At 49.2% G+C, this 17216-nt stretch overlaps 1 protein-coding gene and 1 long non-coding RNA gene across 8 annotated transcripts in view; one reads left to right on the top strand and one right to left on the bottom strand.

Annotated features, from left to right (window-relative positions):
• Positions 1 to 1007, bottom strand: part of SEPHS1 (selenophosphate synthetase 1) — a 29800-nt gene extending 28793 nt beyond the window's left edge. For 2 of the 7 annotated variants that reach the window (XM_089311733.1, XM_070055667.2), the window contains exon 1: positions 612 to 896. The gene's annotated coding sequence lies outside the window, so the exon portion shown is untranslated. Of the gene's footprint in view, positions 1 to 29; positions 354 to 611 lie in introns of those variants that run through there. The other 5 variants (XM_070055666.2, XM_070055668.2, XM_070055665.2 and 2 more) reach the window with 4 other exon arrangements.
• Positions 1008 to 2075: 1068 nt separating this feature from the next.
• On the top strand, positions 2076 to 3546 carry LOC108178169 (uncharacterized). The gene is made up of 3 exons (XR_011381566.2): positions 2076 to 2186; positions 3107 to 3206; positions 3409 to 3546. It is a non-coding gene; the product is annotated as an uncharacterized LOC108178169 (long non-coding RNA).
• Positions 3547 to 17216: the final 13670 nt, after the last annotated feature.

Genomic DNA, 17216 nt, shown 5'->3' with positions numbered 1-17216 from the left:
CGCCCCCCCTCGCCAGGCCCGCCGCTTACCGGCTCGCTTTGCGCCCTCCGCCTCCTCCCGAAAACGGGCCGCGGCCGCTCCCACAATGCACCGGGCGCGGCCGGGCTCCCTTAAGCGTCGCCTGAATAAAAATGCCGCTCCCGGCGGCCGCGGCGGCGGCGGGAGGCCGGGCCCGCGCCTGGGCGCCGCGGGGGCTCGGCCTGGCTCGGCGCGGCCCTGCGGGAGAGCGGGCCGCCGCGCTGCCGCCCGCGGGGCGCGCGAGGGTCCTTTAAGGCCGGCTACCTCCCTTTAAGAGGCGGCGGGCCGCGGCCGGAGCGGCTCGGTGGCTGCGTGCGGCCCGGGAAGGGGGCGGGGGCGGGGGCGCTGTGCAGGCCGGAGCGCGGCAATGATTGGTCTCGGGGGAGGGGTGGGGGGTTGCAAGCCCGAGGAGCGGTGGCATCCGCTGCATGATGCAAAAAGAAGGATTGATTTCAAAAGTTGCGAGTGGCCCTGGCAGCAGCCTTTGGCGCCCGGGCCACCGACTTTTTCCCGACCCGCCGGAAGCGCCGGGAAGGTTTTTTCCGCCCCCCGCACGCAACCTGGCGGGGCTGCGGCCGCGGGATGCGCGGTACCTGCTCCGCGAGCGCCGCGGTCGGAGCGCGCGGGGAGACAATGCCTGTGGGCACGGCCTGCAGTCCGGAGCCTAGGAGGCGAACCAGAAAGCCCTGGACGCTCGGTCCACGCGGACTCCCACGCCCTCGCCCTCCCATTGTTCCGCGTGGCCCGCGGGTTCCTTGGCGCCTTCGTGAACTACGCGAATGTCGCGCGGAGTTCCTCGAACGTTGCCTGGGCTTGGGAGGAAGTCTCGAGAAAAATCCACAGCTTTCCCCGTTACATTGTTTGTCCCTCACGTGTCCGAGTAAACATGGCAGCCCCCGGGCCGTACGTGCTTGAATTGACCAAGGCTGGGGCCGGGGAGAACTTCTCGGGGTGTCGTCTTTCTCCTGAGTTGTTGAGGGAACTAACGCAAAAAATGCCTTCAGACGGCATGTTTCAGGCAACTGACTGGTGTGGAGGAACATCGACAAACTTTTCTGGAATGTGCTGGCATTTTCCAAATTCTTTGGGGATGGACATAGGGACCTTTTACATAAAAGGGTAACCCAGCCAGGCATTATGGGGGCGCATCAGGTTTGAAGGCTCTGCGGATGCCCTATTCTCAAAAAAAATTTCTATTTGCCAGTTCCCACCCTGGATTTGAAACAAGATGCGGGTGCAAAGGGATGCCACCTTGATGCCAGGCGCCTCCTGCCTTTGTGTCCTTTCTCCTCACCACCCCCCCTCCCGCAATCAGCTTGCAATGCGTTAAGACCAGCGTGGCCCTGCGGTTGACAAGCCACACTGCAGGACGTCAGGGAAAGAGGAGCCAGGCCTTCGATCTTCTCTTTCAGAAATTGATTTTGCCTTTTGGACCATGTGAGTTAGGGAGGGAGGAAGAGCTTAAGCGCTCCCCCCCCCAAAAAAAAATATTTAATAATAGGAAAAAAAGATTTTGATGGGCGGGGAAGGGGAAGCAGTAGAGGCCAATGCTGCCTCCAGATTTTTTTTTTTTTTTTTGTAAGTTGCTTGCTTTGCTGGTGACAATATTGGAGGATGCTCTGACTTCTACAGGGACCCATTCCTAATTAAGAGGAGTCCTACTGAAAGCAGGGGGAGTGCAGCAGAGGATTTGCTGGGCTTTGCAAAGGAGAGGAAGCAGCAGAAAAAGATTCCTTCCTGGCTCCAAGACTTCTAGTTTGGGAGGACTGAGTGGACAGAGCTGCCACTGACGATGCCAGAATTACTGGAAAGTGAAACACGTTTAGGGGCTGAGTTTGTGTTTGGAAAGGTTCAATTCCTGGCTTGCCAGAGAGTTGTTGCAAAAGGGAATTGAGATAGCCCGAAGAAGAGAGGCTGCAGGGAAAAAGTAGAGGAGAGCTTGGACAAAGCTCTGCAGAATGAAATCAAAAGGCTGGGGCGCCCAGAGACCCTTCGATGGAGCTCCTCCTTGCCCAGTTGCCCTGACTGGACCTCCAAAACCACCCAGGTGGAGACCGTGTTGACCAACCCACAGATGCATTGACTGATCTGGAGCCAGCATATACACTCTTGGGCTCAGGTCATCCAGCAGACCCTTCATCCCTTTGTCACACAAGCCCCTCCCACAGGTACTGCTTGCCTCTCTGTTTCCTCTCTGTCACCTGGCAGCCTGCATCCTCCCCAATCCAGGGAGCCACCTGCCCTGGTTCTCAGGTTCTGATGGCTCAATCTGAGTTAGGGTTCTCCTGGGTTCCATTGCTGCTTGAGACCTATTGAAAAGATCAGCCACCCTTGAAAGGTTACCTCTAGCACGTATAACTTGTGTCTGCCCACCCCCCAAAACCTGTGTGGAAATCTTAGCATCTGTCCTGTGTATGTGGCCTCATTTGGAAATGGGACCCTTTATGGTTTGGGCAGTAGTGTGAGTGTCCCCCAAAGGTTCATGTGTTAAGGGCCTCATCCCCAGAATTTTATATTACTGGATTAAGGATCCAACTTGATCCAGTTGTGTCGGAAGCTGGGGCCTTTGGGAAGTGATTGGATTGTACTGGGAGACAGGGAGAACCTTGTGCTTGAGTCAGGATGGCTTCAGGAGGGGAGACCACACGGATGAGCATGGTCCCTGTCTCTGCTTCCTGGCTCGCCACCGTGTCACTCTCCCTCCACATCCACTGCCCTCCACAGAGGCCAGAACCGTAGAGCCACCTGATCTTGGACTGCAAACCCCCAAAACCATGGGTCAAAATAAACCTTCCTCCTCTCGGGTGTGTTAGTTGTGATAACAAAAAGCTAACACCAGGTCTTTGTGGATATAATGAAATTAAAATGAAGTAGCTGGTGTCTGTGTATGAAAGAGAGGTTCGGAGACAGACACTGGGAAGACAGCCATGTGAAAACCAAGATGGAGACGGCAGCACTGCGGCTGCCGGGTGCCAGGGCCCACCAAAGACCACCAGCAAACAGAAGCTGAGAAGAGGCAGGGAAGGGTTGTTTCCTGGAGACTTCAATGCAGTGCAGCACCACTGATGCCTTGATCTTGAACTTCCAGCGTCCAGCGCTGGGAGGGGATATGTGTCTGTCGTTTTAAGCCAGCCAGTTGGTGGTACTTTTCCACAGCGGCCACTGGAAATGAATCCAGCAGGTCCGAGGTACGTGTGGTGGGGAATCTGTTTACGTGGGCTCCCTGGGTGGTTCTGATGATTTGAGGAACACTGCTCTAAGAATTCTGCGTCGTCTGAAACCCAGAGGCTCAAGTGGCTGCCTGTTCCCCTGCGCCTCGCATTCGGCTAGTCTAGTCCCAAAGCAGTCTTGCTGATGTGAGTTTCCTGTCTGCCTGCCTTTCTCGTCCAGCGCTCAAGCTGTCCAGCTCTCCCATCGTCCATTGCTTCCTTATGCTGTTGGAGTCATGGCCATTTGCAAGCAGCCCCTGGCCTCTTGGCATGGGATGGGGACGCGCATTGTTGTGACTGACACCTGGTAAGCAGCGGACACTCTGATCTAACGACCTTTCCTTCGCTGCACGTCAGCTGCCCTTTCTCGTGGCTGTACTGTGAACGTTCGCAGCCCTGGAAATCCTCCGTGCCCACACCGTGTCTCCTATCCTACATCTTCTCCTTTCTTGCTGACACCTGCACTTGAACTTTGTAAAGGCCACCCACTTCCAAAGTGATCCCTTTCCTCCCACCTGAATGCCATGCCTAGTTCTGCAGCCTCATCTCCTGCTCCCCTTCCCCCTGTCGCCTTTGGCCACGTCCACCTCCAGATGTCCAGCCTTAGGTCCTGCTACACATCCTGTTCTCCCTCCCTTCCGTGAACCAGGGAGAACTCAGAACCTGAGACGGCCCTTGTGGATGTCTAAGCTCCAGTACCAACTGGATTTTCTATGCAGCTCCAAACCCCTTGAGCGTATTGCTATCTCTTCTCCCTAAAGGCTGTTCCACACGTCACGGCCATTAAAGGCAGTCTCTCCTTAAGGAGGAGGAAAAGGCTGTCTTCTGAGTAAACCTGTAACTCTCCCACCCTGGCCACTCCATGCCTCTGGCCACCAGACTCCGTGTCTCATGAGAGCTGCCCTTTGTCCCACGCTGGCCCCTGCGTGGGTCCCAGCTTCCTCACCCCGGGATGTCTGTATCCCAAACACTGGAACCTGTGACTGTCTCATGTTACAATGGGAAAATGTAGGTTGTAGATGGAATTCAACCTGTTGATCAGTTGTATTTAAAATAGGGCTGTGGTGTGGGTGGGCTGGCATTTGGCACAGTGGTTAAAGCGCCATTTGGGACACCTGCACCTCATATTGGAATGCCTGGGTTCAAGCGCTGGCTCTGTTCCTGATTCCAGCTTCCTGCTAATGAGTACCCTAGGGGGCAACAGGTACCGGCTCAACTAGTTGTGTCCCAACCACCCACTTGAAAGACTCAGATTGAGTTCCAGCTTCCTGGCTTTGGTCCCAGACCAACCCTGGCTGTTGCAGGCATCTGGGGGAGGAATCAGTGGGTGAAAGACTAGTCCATCTATCTATCTGTCTCCATCTTTATTTGTCTTTCTCCCCCCCCCCCACTCCCTTTCAAGTATAATGAGAATAAAAAGTAAATAAAATAGGGCAGGGGTGGGCATTTGACCTAGCAGTTAAGACTGGTTAAGTTGCCCAAATCCCATGTAACAGTGCCTGCCTCTGGCTCCTAATTCCAATTTCTTGCACCTCCTGGGAGGCCATGGGTGATAGCTCAAGTTACTGCCCATGTGGGTGACACGGACTGCATTTCAGGCCTCTGCCTTCTGCCTCTACTCAGCCCTCGCTGTTCTGGAAACTGGGGAGTAAACGAACAAACGGATGGGCCGGCATTGTGGTGTAGTGCTTTAAGTCGCCGCCTGTGATACTGGCATCCCGTATGAGCGCCAGTTTGAGTCCCAGCTGCTCCACTGCTGATCCAGCTCCCTGCTAATGCACCTGGGAAAGCAGCAGAAGATAGTCCAAGTGCTTGGACCCTTGCACCCACGCGGAAGATCCAGATGAGGCTCCTGGCTTCTGTATGGTCTTGCCTTGTTCATTGTGGCCTTTTGGGGAGTAAACCAGCAGATGGAAGATCTCTCCCTCTGTAACTCTGCCTTTCAAATAAAATAAATGAATCTTTAAAAAAAAAGAAGAAGAAATGGGGACACATGTGTTCTCCCTCCCTCTGTTTCTGTGAGTCTGCCTCTCAAATAAATAAAATAAAATAGTATGATTATCTGGGTACCCCAAGATAACTACAAGCCTCTTCAAAAGTGGAAGGGAGAAATAGGAGAGAGAGAGAGAAAGAACCAGAGAGATGGCAGCAGGAAAAGGAGTCAGCCCGACATTGCCAGCTCAGAATGGAGACAGGGCTATGTGCCAAGAAAAATAGGCGCCTTCTAGATATGGAAAAGGCAAGGAAACTGATTTTCCTCTGGCGTCTCCAGAAAGGACTGCATCCTGCTAATACATTAATCTTAGCCCTGTGAAATCCATGTCACTCTTCTGATCCACAAAACTTTCGGACACTTCAAGCCAGAAGTTTGTAGTGATTGGTGACAGCAGTGATTAAAAAAAAAAAAAAAAAAAAGACCCACTCCCTTAAGACAGAGCTATGGGCAGATGAGGGGCTGACTCCCACCCCTTGCTGATCAAGAGTTTCCCCTGTCCATCCTGTCACTGGCCTGGAGGAGACTCCACCTCAGGGTCTGAGATTGGCTCTGAAGCATCAGGTGGGCAAGTGGGTGTAGTGGGTCCCATCAGCAGTCTGGGAACTGTCCCCCACAGCTTTGGGTAAAATCAGAGGTGGACCAGGTGTCAGCAGTGTAGCCAGCTCTACAGCAGTGCCCAGCTGCAGGTGGGGAAGCCAGGATTTGAACTTGGGCTAAGTCCGAGCCCGATTCTCCGGGCCTAAGGCCACCCGCTCTTCCCCCAGCCTTTGAGGCCATTCATCCTTCAGGTCCTTCTTAAAATTCTGTGGGCTCGATTTTGGCTCTTGCCTTCTTCTCAGCTCTTTAGCCACTTCTGAGTCTTTTTTTGGTGCCTCCTCTTCCACTGCCCATCACTCCCGTTCACACACCTCCAAACACCAACAGCCACTAGGTCTGTCTTTCACCTTCCACTCAGCGTTTGTCTACTTCTCGTGCTGCCTGTGACTTCTGGCATGGTGCTGTCCAGTACAGTGGGCCATCTTCTGCTTCCCCAGGCAGAGAGCTGGATCGGAAGTGGAGCAGCTGGGACTTGAACCAGCACCCATGTGGGATGCTGGCACTGCAGGAGGCTGCTTTATCAGCTTTATCAGCTACACCATAGCTCCAGTCCCTACTGGGCATTTAAGACAATGCCTGTGGCTCACAATCTCTTTCTTAGAACACTGCTGCTCTACAGGGCTCCCAGTCCCCAGAGCCCCAGACACGTGCACTCAAGTACAGTTCTCACTCCATTCCTGTGAGTTCTACCTCTTTGGCTTCAACCAATTGCACATGGAAAATACTTGGGAAAAAATTACATCTGTACTGAACATGTGCAAACTTTGCCTCTTGTCATTCTTCCCCAAACAATACAATACCTATTCACATTACACTAGGTATGACAAATAATCTAGATATGACTGAAGGTCTGTGGGAGAATTGCGTAGCTTATATGCAAATATTATGTCATTTTACATTAGTGACTTGAGCTTCTGTGGATTTAGTATCCTTGAGGGGTCCTAGGCTTCATCTCTCTCAGATACCGAGGGACAGCTGTACTGACATGAATGTCACACAAATACTTCCAAGTGTTCTAGACCAAAATCATCATTTTTCCTTCCAGCTCTCCCTCCCTCAGTCTGCTCCCTCTCTATGTACTCTATTGTCCCATGGACAGTTATCTACTGTTGCACATGCTAGCACCCTGGCCATTGTCCCCAACTCTTCTCTCTCTCCACTCTGTCCCTGTTGTCAGTCAATTCCACTTCCTCCATATGTTTCACATTCGGATCCTCCTCTCTGTCCCTGTCTTTGTTTGTTTCCTCATCTCTTGCCTCTCCTCTTGCAGATGGATCCCTAATTGATGATCCTTTTGTTGTGAGTCTTACTGGTTCTCACCAGGCCACAGGACTCACTCTGGCGGTAATGATAACTTGTTGATGGAAGATCTGATCCTGTTCTTTTCTAGTTTAGAAATCTTGATGTGGCTTCCATTGTCTGTAGCTTTGTTCCTCAAAGTCAGGACCTCATTCACAAGCCTGCACAAGTGAGTTTAGTGGTGCATGGAAGACATTTTATTTTTAGAGTCAAGTATTCATTTTAATGCCCGTTGTGAAACCTGTCATTGTCCAGACATTGTTTAGGACAAAAATAAGTCATCTTAGGGTTGGGTGTTGGATATAGCAGTTGAGATGCCCCTTGGGATGCCCATATCCCACACTGGAATGCCTGGATTGGAGTTCTGACTCTGCTCCCAGTTCCAGCTATCTGCTAATGTGCCTGGGAGGCAGCAGGAGTTGGATTCCTGCCACCCACATAGGAGACCTGGATTAAGTTCCTGACTCCTGGCTTCTGTCTGGCCCAGACCTGGCTGTTACAGGCATTTGGGGAGTGAACCAGTAGATGGGAGATCTCTCTCTCTCTCTCTTTCTGCTTTTCAGATTTTAAAAAAGTGTATCAGTTTAAAAAAAAATAGAACAGGCTAAAATAATAGCATTGGTCAAGTAAAGAATAGCTATAGGATAAATTTCAGACTCCTTAATGTGGTAGAAAACCAAACCCAAACCCACACTGCCCGTCATGCTCAGGCCACTTCTTTTCTTCTCTAGTCCAGTCTCTGAGAGTCACCCTCTTCCTGGTCTTCAGCTGCCCTGCTGTGTGGAGCCGCTTCCAGTCCTCCCAGCTCACTGTGGCTCACTTCCCCTTCTCCTCTCAACGTTCCAGCCAGCCCTTCGCTTGTGCTGCGTCGTCCACTCTGCTTCTCTCCTAGTGAATGAGAGTGATCACTAAGCCCATGAGATTTGCCTCCAAGATGCTTCTCTCTGCAGAATTCTCTGGTTCCTCTCAGGAGAATGAGCACCTCGTCTTCAGTAGGCAGAATGAAGTCCCCAAATGATATCGTCATCCTTATCCCCAGAACATAGGAATGTTAGTTTACATGAACAAAGGGAAGCCGGCGCCGCAGCTCACTAGGCTAATCCTCCGCCTTGCGGCACCGGCACACTGGGTTCTAGTCCCGGTCAGGGCGCCGGATTCTGTCCCGGTTGCCCCTCTTCCAGGCCAGCTCTCTGCTGTGGCCAGGGAAGGCAGTGGAGGATGGCCCAAGTGCTTGGGCCCTGCACCCCATGGGAGACCAGGAAAAGCACCTGGCTCCTGCCATCGGATCAGCGCGGTGCGCCGGCCGCAGCGCACTGGCCGCGCCGGCCATTGGAGGGTGAACCAACGGCAATGGAAGACCTTTCTCTCTGTCTCTCTCTCACTGTCCACTCTGCCTGTTAAAAATAAAAAACAAACAAACAAACCAAAAAAAACCACAACAACCTATGAACAAAGGGAACTGCACTTGGGATTAAATGAAGGTTGGGGAGACCACCTGCTGTCATCCAGGTGAGCTCAGTGTCTGTGCAAGGTCCTTGTAAGGGAAAAGAGGAGGCAGGAGAATCTATAGCAATTCTCCCCAGAGCCTCCTGAAGAAACACAATTCTGCAAGCCATTTTGGACTTCTGACCTTCAGAAATGCAAAATGACAAGTGTGTGTGTGTGTGTGTGTGTGTGCGTGTGTTTGCAGGTTTATTTTTAAAGATTGATTTTATTTATGTGAAAGAGTTACAGAGAGAGAGACAGGCAGACAGACAGAGAGAGGTCTTCCATCTACTTGTTCCCCAAATGGCCACAATGGCTGAGGCTTGGCCAGGCCAAAGCCAGGATCCAGGAGTTTCTTCTGGGTCTTCCATGTGGGTGCCAGGGCAAAGTACTTGGGCTATCTTTTGCTGCTTTTCCCAAGTGCGTTAGCAGGGAGCTGGATCAGAAGTGGAGCAGCCAGGACTCGAACCAGTGCCCATATGGGATGCCAGTGCTACAGTCGATACCTTGACCCGATATGCCACAGTATCTCCCTCCAGATTTATTTATTTAAATTCAGAGTGACAGAGAGAGAAAGACTTCCCATCTGCTGGTTTATTCCCCAAATGCTCCCAACTGTTGGGGCTGGCCCAGGTCCCAGCTAGGAGCAAGGAATTCCATCTGGGTCTCCCACATAGGTGGCAGAAACCCAAGAACCAGGGCCATGATCTGCTGCCTGCCAGGTGCATTAGCAAGAAACTGGATTGGAAGTGTGGTTGGAATAGCTGGACTTGAACCAGCACTCCAGTATGAGTTGTGGCAGTACACCACAATGCCTGTCCCAATGTATGTTTTTTTAAGCCACTAAATCTGTGTTTGTTACAGCAGTGATAGGAAACTTATACCTTCTCCTCTGTGCACCGCTCTGCACCTTGTCCATTCCTCATCATGGAGTTACCTTGCTGAATCTTAGTCATGTTCCACAGACCTTGTACAGCTCCAGCTTGACATGAGTGCAGCCATCTTGATCATAACCACCATTTTGTCTCTGGGTGACCCTGGTAGTCATCCCAAATGCTGTGAGACAAAGTTAAGACAGTTTGCCATACTATCTGTTGCCTAGGATATTAATTTTTTTTGAGAAAATCCATGTATATTCTGGTTGGCCATAGGCTACCTTTGTCTATAAAATCCTTTTCCTCCTGCTGGGGTAGGGAGGCTCTGTGTTAGAGCAGCCCAACACACACTTCAGTCCATTAGTCTCCTGTACATCACATTCTGGATCCTAGACTTGTCTGCCTCTTTCTTCAGTCTCATGGCGCCTTCTAGCTTTGGTGACCTGTTCTTGCATCCTGGGTTAGTCTGAAACACATCTAATCTCTGTCTTCTACATCCATTCTTCAATCTGTGAGCATGCGTATAGACACTACATTGTTATCTTTGTCCCTCTGTGCCTTGCAGGGTTTGGAATATGGTAAGAATGGCAGGAACGTGACACTTTGAACAAAGGAGACAAAGAGCATCTTAAAACGGTAGAAAGCGCTGGCATTGCCAACAGCTGGGTCTTGGACTAACATGGTTGCTGGCCTTGAGGTTGGTTCTCACCACACCACCACTGTCACCTCCTGTACACCCAGCTTTGTGACCCTAGAGCGGTCTGCTAGCAGGGCTTAGGGCCGGGGGCAAGTGGCAGAAACTTACCAAAGGAAGGCATCTCAGGGTAGGCTGAAATTCGGATCCAGAACCAGGAGGTTCAGAGGTGGCACACTCCAGGCCAATGAAGGCATGGGAGACTGGGAAGGCAAGGTGGAGCCTGGGTGGGTCAGGCAGGGAGGGCAACATGGCCTGGACTAGGAGGATGCATCAGTGTGTGGGAAAATGGAGTTAAACGACAAATTTAGGAGCGAGGAAGGGAGTATCATTTTATTTTTAGAATTTTATCTGTTTGAATTTTATCATATTGAATCTATTCTAAAAAACTAAAAATCAATTTAAAGAAAAATAAGTTTATTTTAATATAAAACATTTTTTAAATCCATGCAGTTTTGGAACTGGTGTTGTGACAGCAGTGTGTTGCCACCTGCAATATTGGCATCCTATATGGAGCTCTGCTTCCAGTCCTGGCTGCTCTGCTTCAGATCCAGATTCCTGCTAATGTGCCTGGGAAGGCAGAAGAAGATGGCCCAAGTGCTTGGGCTCCTGCCACCCACATGGAAGACCCAGATAGAGTTCTGGGCTTCTCACCCAGCCCTGGCTGTTGTAACTGTCTTGGGAGTAAACTAGAAGAAGAAAGATCTTTTTCTCTGTTTCTGTGTCTGTCACTCTGCTTCTCAAAATAAATTAACGAATCATAAAAAATCCATTAATATTTCCCATGAATTTCTTTTAAAGATTTTATTTATTTATTTGAAAGGCAAAGTTACACAGAGAGAAAGAGGCAAAGATAGAGAGAAGGTCCTCTATCTACTGGTTCACTCCCTAAATGGCTGCAATGGCCAGAGCTGGGCTGATCCGAAGCCAGGAGCCAGGAGCTTCATCTGGGTCTCCCATGGGGATGGCAGGGGCCCAAGCATTTGGACCTTCCTCTACTACCTCCCCAGGCTTATTAGCAGGGAACTGAATCAGAAGTGGAACAGCTGGGACTCAAACCGGCACCCATAGGGGATGCTGACACTACAAGCGTTTGCTTTACCCACTATGCCACAGCACTAGCCCATTCTCATGAATTTTTAAAGACCCTCATATACATGGATTTCAAAAATTTTTGCACTAAAATAAATTTATATTTTAATTCTATTTTTCCTAGGCCTTTTGAAGCCCCTCTGTATATCCCAAGGTAGAGCTCATGCCTGCAACCATTCATGGTCTATGCCCTCCTCCAAGGAAGCCTTTTTCCTGGGAGGCTGATTTTGGAAAAGAATGAGACCTTGGGGCAAAGTCTAGGCTTCCTCTTGAGTTTTTAGGGTCCCTCTCTGTTTTTCCTTAGCCCTCTGCCCAAGGTTATTATAACCACACATCTCTCTAGGTCACTTTAACTCTCCCAAGGGCTGTTATGTCAGATCCACATCTATGGAAGAGAAACTGGTCCTGTTTTTACAGAATATGAAATTTTCAAGTGATCCAAATCCAAGCAAGAATGAGAATAACCGAAAGACCAATTAAGATTTTTCCTTATCAACATAAATACCTTTTCTCTCTCCTTCTAACTATCACTTCTCGTCACTGTTGCCTAAAAAGTGAAGGTGACAGTAAGCCTTGATCCTGCAGCCTTGCTGGATTTCGGGCATGAGGCTCAGGACTGGGACCCTGTGAGCATGTCAGAGTCCTGAGCTGTGAAAGAATTGCTGGATTATGGAGGGCTAAATGCAGACCTCAAGTTTTGCTCTGTGTTTTGCAGGTGAGGAGGGGAATCTGTGAACTTTCCAGAATATTCTGTGAAGTTGTGTGCACTTGTGCATCTCTGGGGAGTGAATTCCTAGCTTCCACCAGCTCCTCAGAAGGGTCAGTGACTCCCAGACTGAGTAATACATTAGCAAGTGCTATGAGGGAACAAATTCTGATTTTAGGGAGAAATCTGATATATAGGAGGTATATTACTATTCCGTGAATTCATTAATGCTACAATAATTTCAATAATCATCATAGATTTTCAACTGGGACCTTTTGTAATCTCAGTAAAACTAGCTTTTTTTTTTTAAAGGAAAAAAGGCCACAGGAAATTCATATCCTGGTCTTGACTTGTTAAAAAAGCAGCATTATAGAGAGAGGGGGAGATAGAGACAGAAAGAGATCTTCAATCTCAGGTTCTCTACCCAGGTGGCTGTAATGGGGCCAAATCCATGAACCAGGAATTCCATCCAGGTCTCCCCATATGGGTGGTAGGACCCAAGCACTTGACCATCTTCTGCTGCTTTCCCAGGCACATTAGCAGGGAGCTGGATTGGAAACAGAGCAGCCGGGACTCAAAATGGTGCTCATATGGGATACCGGCTTTGCAGGCTTGGGCTAATCCTGCTGTGCCATGACGCTGCCTGGCCTTGACAGTTCTGTGTGTGGTTTTGGAAGGAGTGAATTAATGGTTTCTCCGTGAAGGACACCCTCAGTGATCGCTCTTTCTCTTTCCCTCTCCCTCCCTCTTTCCCTCTGCCTTTCAAATAAATAAAATAAATCTTCTTTTAAAATATTTATTTATTTGAAAGAGTGACAGAGAGAGACATAGACGGTGTAGGGGAGAGAGAACGCTTCTGTCTGCTGGTTTACTCCCCAAATGGCACAATGCCCAGAGCTTGGCCAGGCCAAAGCCAGGAGCTGGGAACTCTACCCAGGTCTCCCATGTGGGTAACAGGGGCCCATGCACTTGGGCCTTCTTCTGTTGCCTTCCCAGGTGCATCAGCAGGGAACTGCTGAGAAGCAGAGCAGCTGAGACTCAGACTGGCACCCTGCTGTGGGATGGCAGCATTGTAAGCCATGGCTTAACCTGCTGCAGCGCATTGTTGGCCCCAGTGAATTCCACTTTCTTTTTTTTCCCTTAAATTCACGAAAGGATTCACTCAGTGCTATAAATGACAATGTCATTGTTTGTACCCAGAGAGTGTCAAAAGCTACAGATTATTATGTTTCCTTTTCTCTTTTTTTGATATATGAAAGATAGCATTGTGGAGGGAGGTTTTTTTTCCATTGCATTTTCACACCCTAGTCCTCCTACCTCTACTCATTAAAAGTCTTACCCATCATTTCAAAAACCATATAGACTGTGTCCCCAAAAATCCCAAGACCTTGGGGTCCCTCCCCTCCTGATTACTACCCAACACCTTCATGCAAACCTCCTATCCCCTCTTGTTTGAAGCAAAGTGGTTTCTTCCAGTCCAACTTCCCATCCCAACCAACCAATGCCATTGCCAACTTCCTGTCCTCCAGGCCTTCTGCAGTATAATAAAGGAAGAATGTATTCCTTTACATTTTCTGTATTAATTGGAATTGGCTAATACAAAGTCAGGAGCCAGGAGCTTTTTCCCAATCTCCCAAGTGGATGCAGGGGCCCAGGGACTTGGGCCATCTGCTGCTGCTGTAGGTGCATCAGCAGGGAGCTGAATCAGAAGTGGAACAGCCGGGACTCAATCCAGCACCCATATGGGAAGCTGGTGCTGCTTAAAAGCTATGTCACAGCACCAGCCCAGCTCTCCTTCCTCTGGCACTCAGGGCCGTCAGCAGGTGGTCCTGTCAAGGTGCATGGCAGTTGTTGGAAGCCAACCTTCCCCTGAGTGTTTGGTGGAGGAAGGGCATGGGGAGAAGTGAGGAAGCTAGAGATGCAGAGAAGTCAGGTGGAGAAGGCGTTTGAGAGGAGACCTCTCACAGTTCATGGAAAAATGGAATTAAAAATTGGCATTTCAAATCCAGGTCCCTGCTAATGTACCTGGGAAAGCAGTGGAAGATGGTGCAAGTGTTTGGGCCTCTGCCACCCACATTGGAGACCAGGATGGTGTTCCTGGCTCCTGGCTTTCACCTGGCCCAGCCCTGGCTCTTGCAGTCATTTGGGGAATGAACCAGCAGATGGAAGATCTTTCTGTCTGTCTTTCTGACTTTCTCTCTGTTACTCTGACCCACAATTCTTCAAGCAAAGATTCAGCTGGTTAGTCAAGTTCTCTGTTTCCAATGTTTAATCCATGGCAGACTTTACCCTTAGCCTCAAGATACTCCATCTTCCTTAATTATCTCCTGTGGTCAGAGGGCATTTGGGAAAAGAATGCAAGATGAGTTCTTCCTACCCATTTAAAAAAATGTTTATTTTGGTGCAAAGAAATTTGAAATCCATGTGTAGTTTTTTTCCAAATCCACATCTTTCATTTTTAAGATTCCTCACATGCATGGATTTCAAACTTATTTTTACACCTGGGCCAGTTGCTTTGGCATAGTAGGTTAAGCCTCTGCCTGCAGTGCTGGCATCCCATATGGGTTCTGGTTCGAGTCTTGGCTGCTCCTCTTCTGATCCAGCTCCCTGCTAATGGCCTGGAAAAGCAGTAGAAGATGGCCTAAGAGCTTGAGCTCCTGCACTGACATGGGAGACCCAGAAGAAGCTCCTGGTTCATTGCTTCAGATCAGCCCAGCTCTGGCTGTTTGCAACCATTTGTGGAGTGAACCATTAGATGGAAGACCTTTCTAGTCTCTCCCTTTTTCTTTTTTTTTTCTATTTTTAAAATTTATTTATTTAAAAGGCATAGTTACAGAGAAACAGAGGCAGAAAGAGAGAGAGGTCTTCTATCCGCTGGTTCACTCCCCATATGGTCACAATGGCTAGAGCTGGGCTGATCTGAATCCAGGAGCCAGGAGCTTCTTCCAGGTCTCCCAGGTGGGTGCAGGTGCCCAAGGACTTGGACCATCTTCTACTGCTTTCCCAGGCCATAGCAGAGAGCTGGATCAGAAGTGGAACAGCTGGGACTCAAACCTAAACTCATATGGGATGCCAGCACTGTAGGAGGAGGATTTACCCACTTTGCCACAGTGCCAGCCCCCAGTTTTTCTAATTTTTTCTTCTTTTTTCTTTTTTTTAACTTTTATTTAATGAATATAAATTTCCAAAGTACAGCTTATGGATTACAATGGCTCCCCCCCATAACGTCCCTCCCACCCGCAACCCTCCCCTTTCCCACTCCCTCTCCCCTTCCATTCACATCAAGATTCATTTTTGATTCTCTTTATATACAGAAGATCAGTTTAGCATACATTAAGTAAAGATTTCAACAATTTGCTCCCACACAGAAACATAAAGTGAAAAATACTGTTTGAGTACTAGTTATAGCATTAAATCTCAATGTACAGCACACTAAGGACAGAGATCCTACATGAGGAGTAAGTGCACAGTGACTCCTATTGTTGACTTAACAAATTGACACTCTTGTTTATGGCCTCAGTAATCACCCTAGGCTCTTGTCATGAGCTGCCAAGGCTATGGAAGCCCCCTGAGTTCACCGACTCTGATCATATTTAGACAAGGCCATGGTCAAATTGGAAGTTCTCTCCTCCCTTCAGAGAAAGGTACCTCCTTCTGCAACTGTACCTGTCAAGTAAATAAATTAAATATTTTTTTAAAAAACTTTTTTTGCACCAAAATAAGCATTTTTAAGCATTTACTAACTAATGGATTAATTTCATCTTATTCAAAAGGCAGAGAGATAGAAGTCTGCCATCCACTCATTCTCTTTCCAAATGCCTGCAACAGCTGGGGCTGGGCCAGACCAAAGCCGGGAGCCAGGAACTTCATGTTGGTCTCCCACGTGAGTGGCAGGGACCCAAGTACTTGAGCCATCATCTCCTGCCTCCCAGGATGTGCATTAGCCAGAAGCTAGATTGGAAGTGGAAGAGCAGGGACTTGAACCAGGCGCTTATACAGGATGCAGGTGTTACAAGCAGAGACTTTACTGCTGCACCCAAAGCTTCCCCTAACCTTATTTTTTCATTCCATTTTCCTTGGATTGGATGAAGCACCCTCAAATGTATGTATACAGGTGTCAGGATGACAATTTCCTGTTCTAAGAGGCAATTTATTTATTTTTTATTTTATTTTATTTTATTTGACAGGTAGAACCATAGACAATGAGAGAGAAAGAGAGACAGAGAGAAAGGTCTTCCCGCCATTGGTTCACTCCCCAAATGGCCACTACGGCCGGTGCCAATCCGAAGCCAGGAGCCAGGTGCTTCCTCCCGGTCTCCCATGTGGGTACAGGGGCCCAAGCACTTGGACCATCCTCCACTGCCTTCCTGGGCTACAGCAGAGAGCTGGACTGGAAGAGGAGCAACCAGGACTAGAACCAGGCACCTACATGGGATGCTGGCGTCACAGCAGAGGATTAACCAAGTGAGCCACGGTGCCAGCCCCCTAAGAAACAATTTAATAAAAATTGGCTCCAGATCTAAATTATAACTAGAACTCTCTGTTATTGAAGCACAGGGGCAGCTAGTTAGTCACACTTGTTGTTTGCAATGTTTAATCCACGGCAGACTTTACCCTTTGGCCTAGATATGCCATCTTCCTTCATTCCTGCTGGGGGTCAGAGGGCACTTGGGAAATGAAGAATGAGCTCCTCCTATGCAAATGTTACTGTCTGACGGCACTGCCCCTCGGTCTGTAGTGTGCTGGGCCTTATGCTGACCACAGCCCAGAAGTTACGCCTTAGCATTTGGACTCAAAACTGCACAGACGGGAGGTAAGAGGAGGATAGTGAATCAATAATGGGAGAGGCAAAAATGGGCTTTATTTTGACTGCCTCAAGGTACCCAGAAGTGGAACACAGGCACCATTTCTGGTTCTTGGTGTCATTCAAGTTTGACTTCCTTGGCTGGAGTTTCTCTGAGCACAATGAATCCTCTCTTGCCCTTGATAGCTTGTTCTTCCTTCCTCTCTTCCTTTCTTTCACTTATTTAGTTACCTGAAAGGCAGAGAGAGAGAGAGAGAGAGAGAGAGAGAGGTCTTCCATCCGATATTCACTCCTCAAATGGCCACAGTGGGCTGGGCCAAGCCAAAACCAGGAGCCTGGAACTCCGTCTGCATCTCCCACATGGGTGGCAGGGGCCCAAACACTTGGGTTATCTTCTGATGATTTTCCCAGGTGCATTAGCAGGGAGCTGGTTCAGAAGTG

Source organism: Oryctolagus cuniculus, chromosome 13, assembly GCF_051225735.1.
Source record: "Oryctolagus cuniculus isolate XC-2025 breed Fujian yellow rabbit chromosome 13, ASM5122573v1, whole genome shotgun sequence".
In the NCBI taxonomy this organism is placed as follows: domain Eukaryota; kingdom Metazoa; phylum Chordata; class Mammalia; order Lagomorpha; family Leporidae; genus Oryctolagus; species Oryctolagus cuniculus.
The sequence above is the reverse complement of the archived record's forward strand: the minus strand, read 5'-3'. Positions and strand labels throughout refer to the sequence as shown.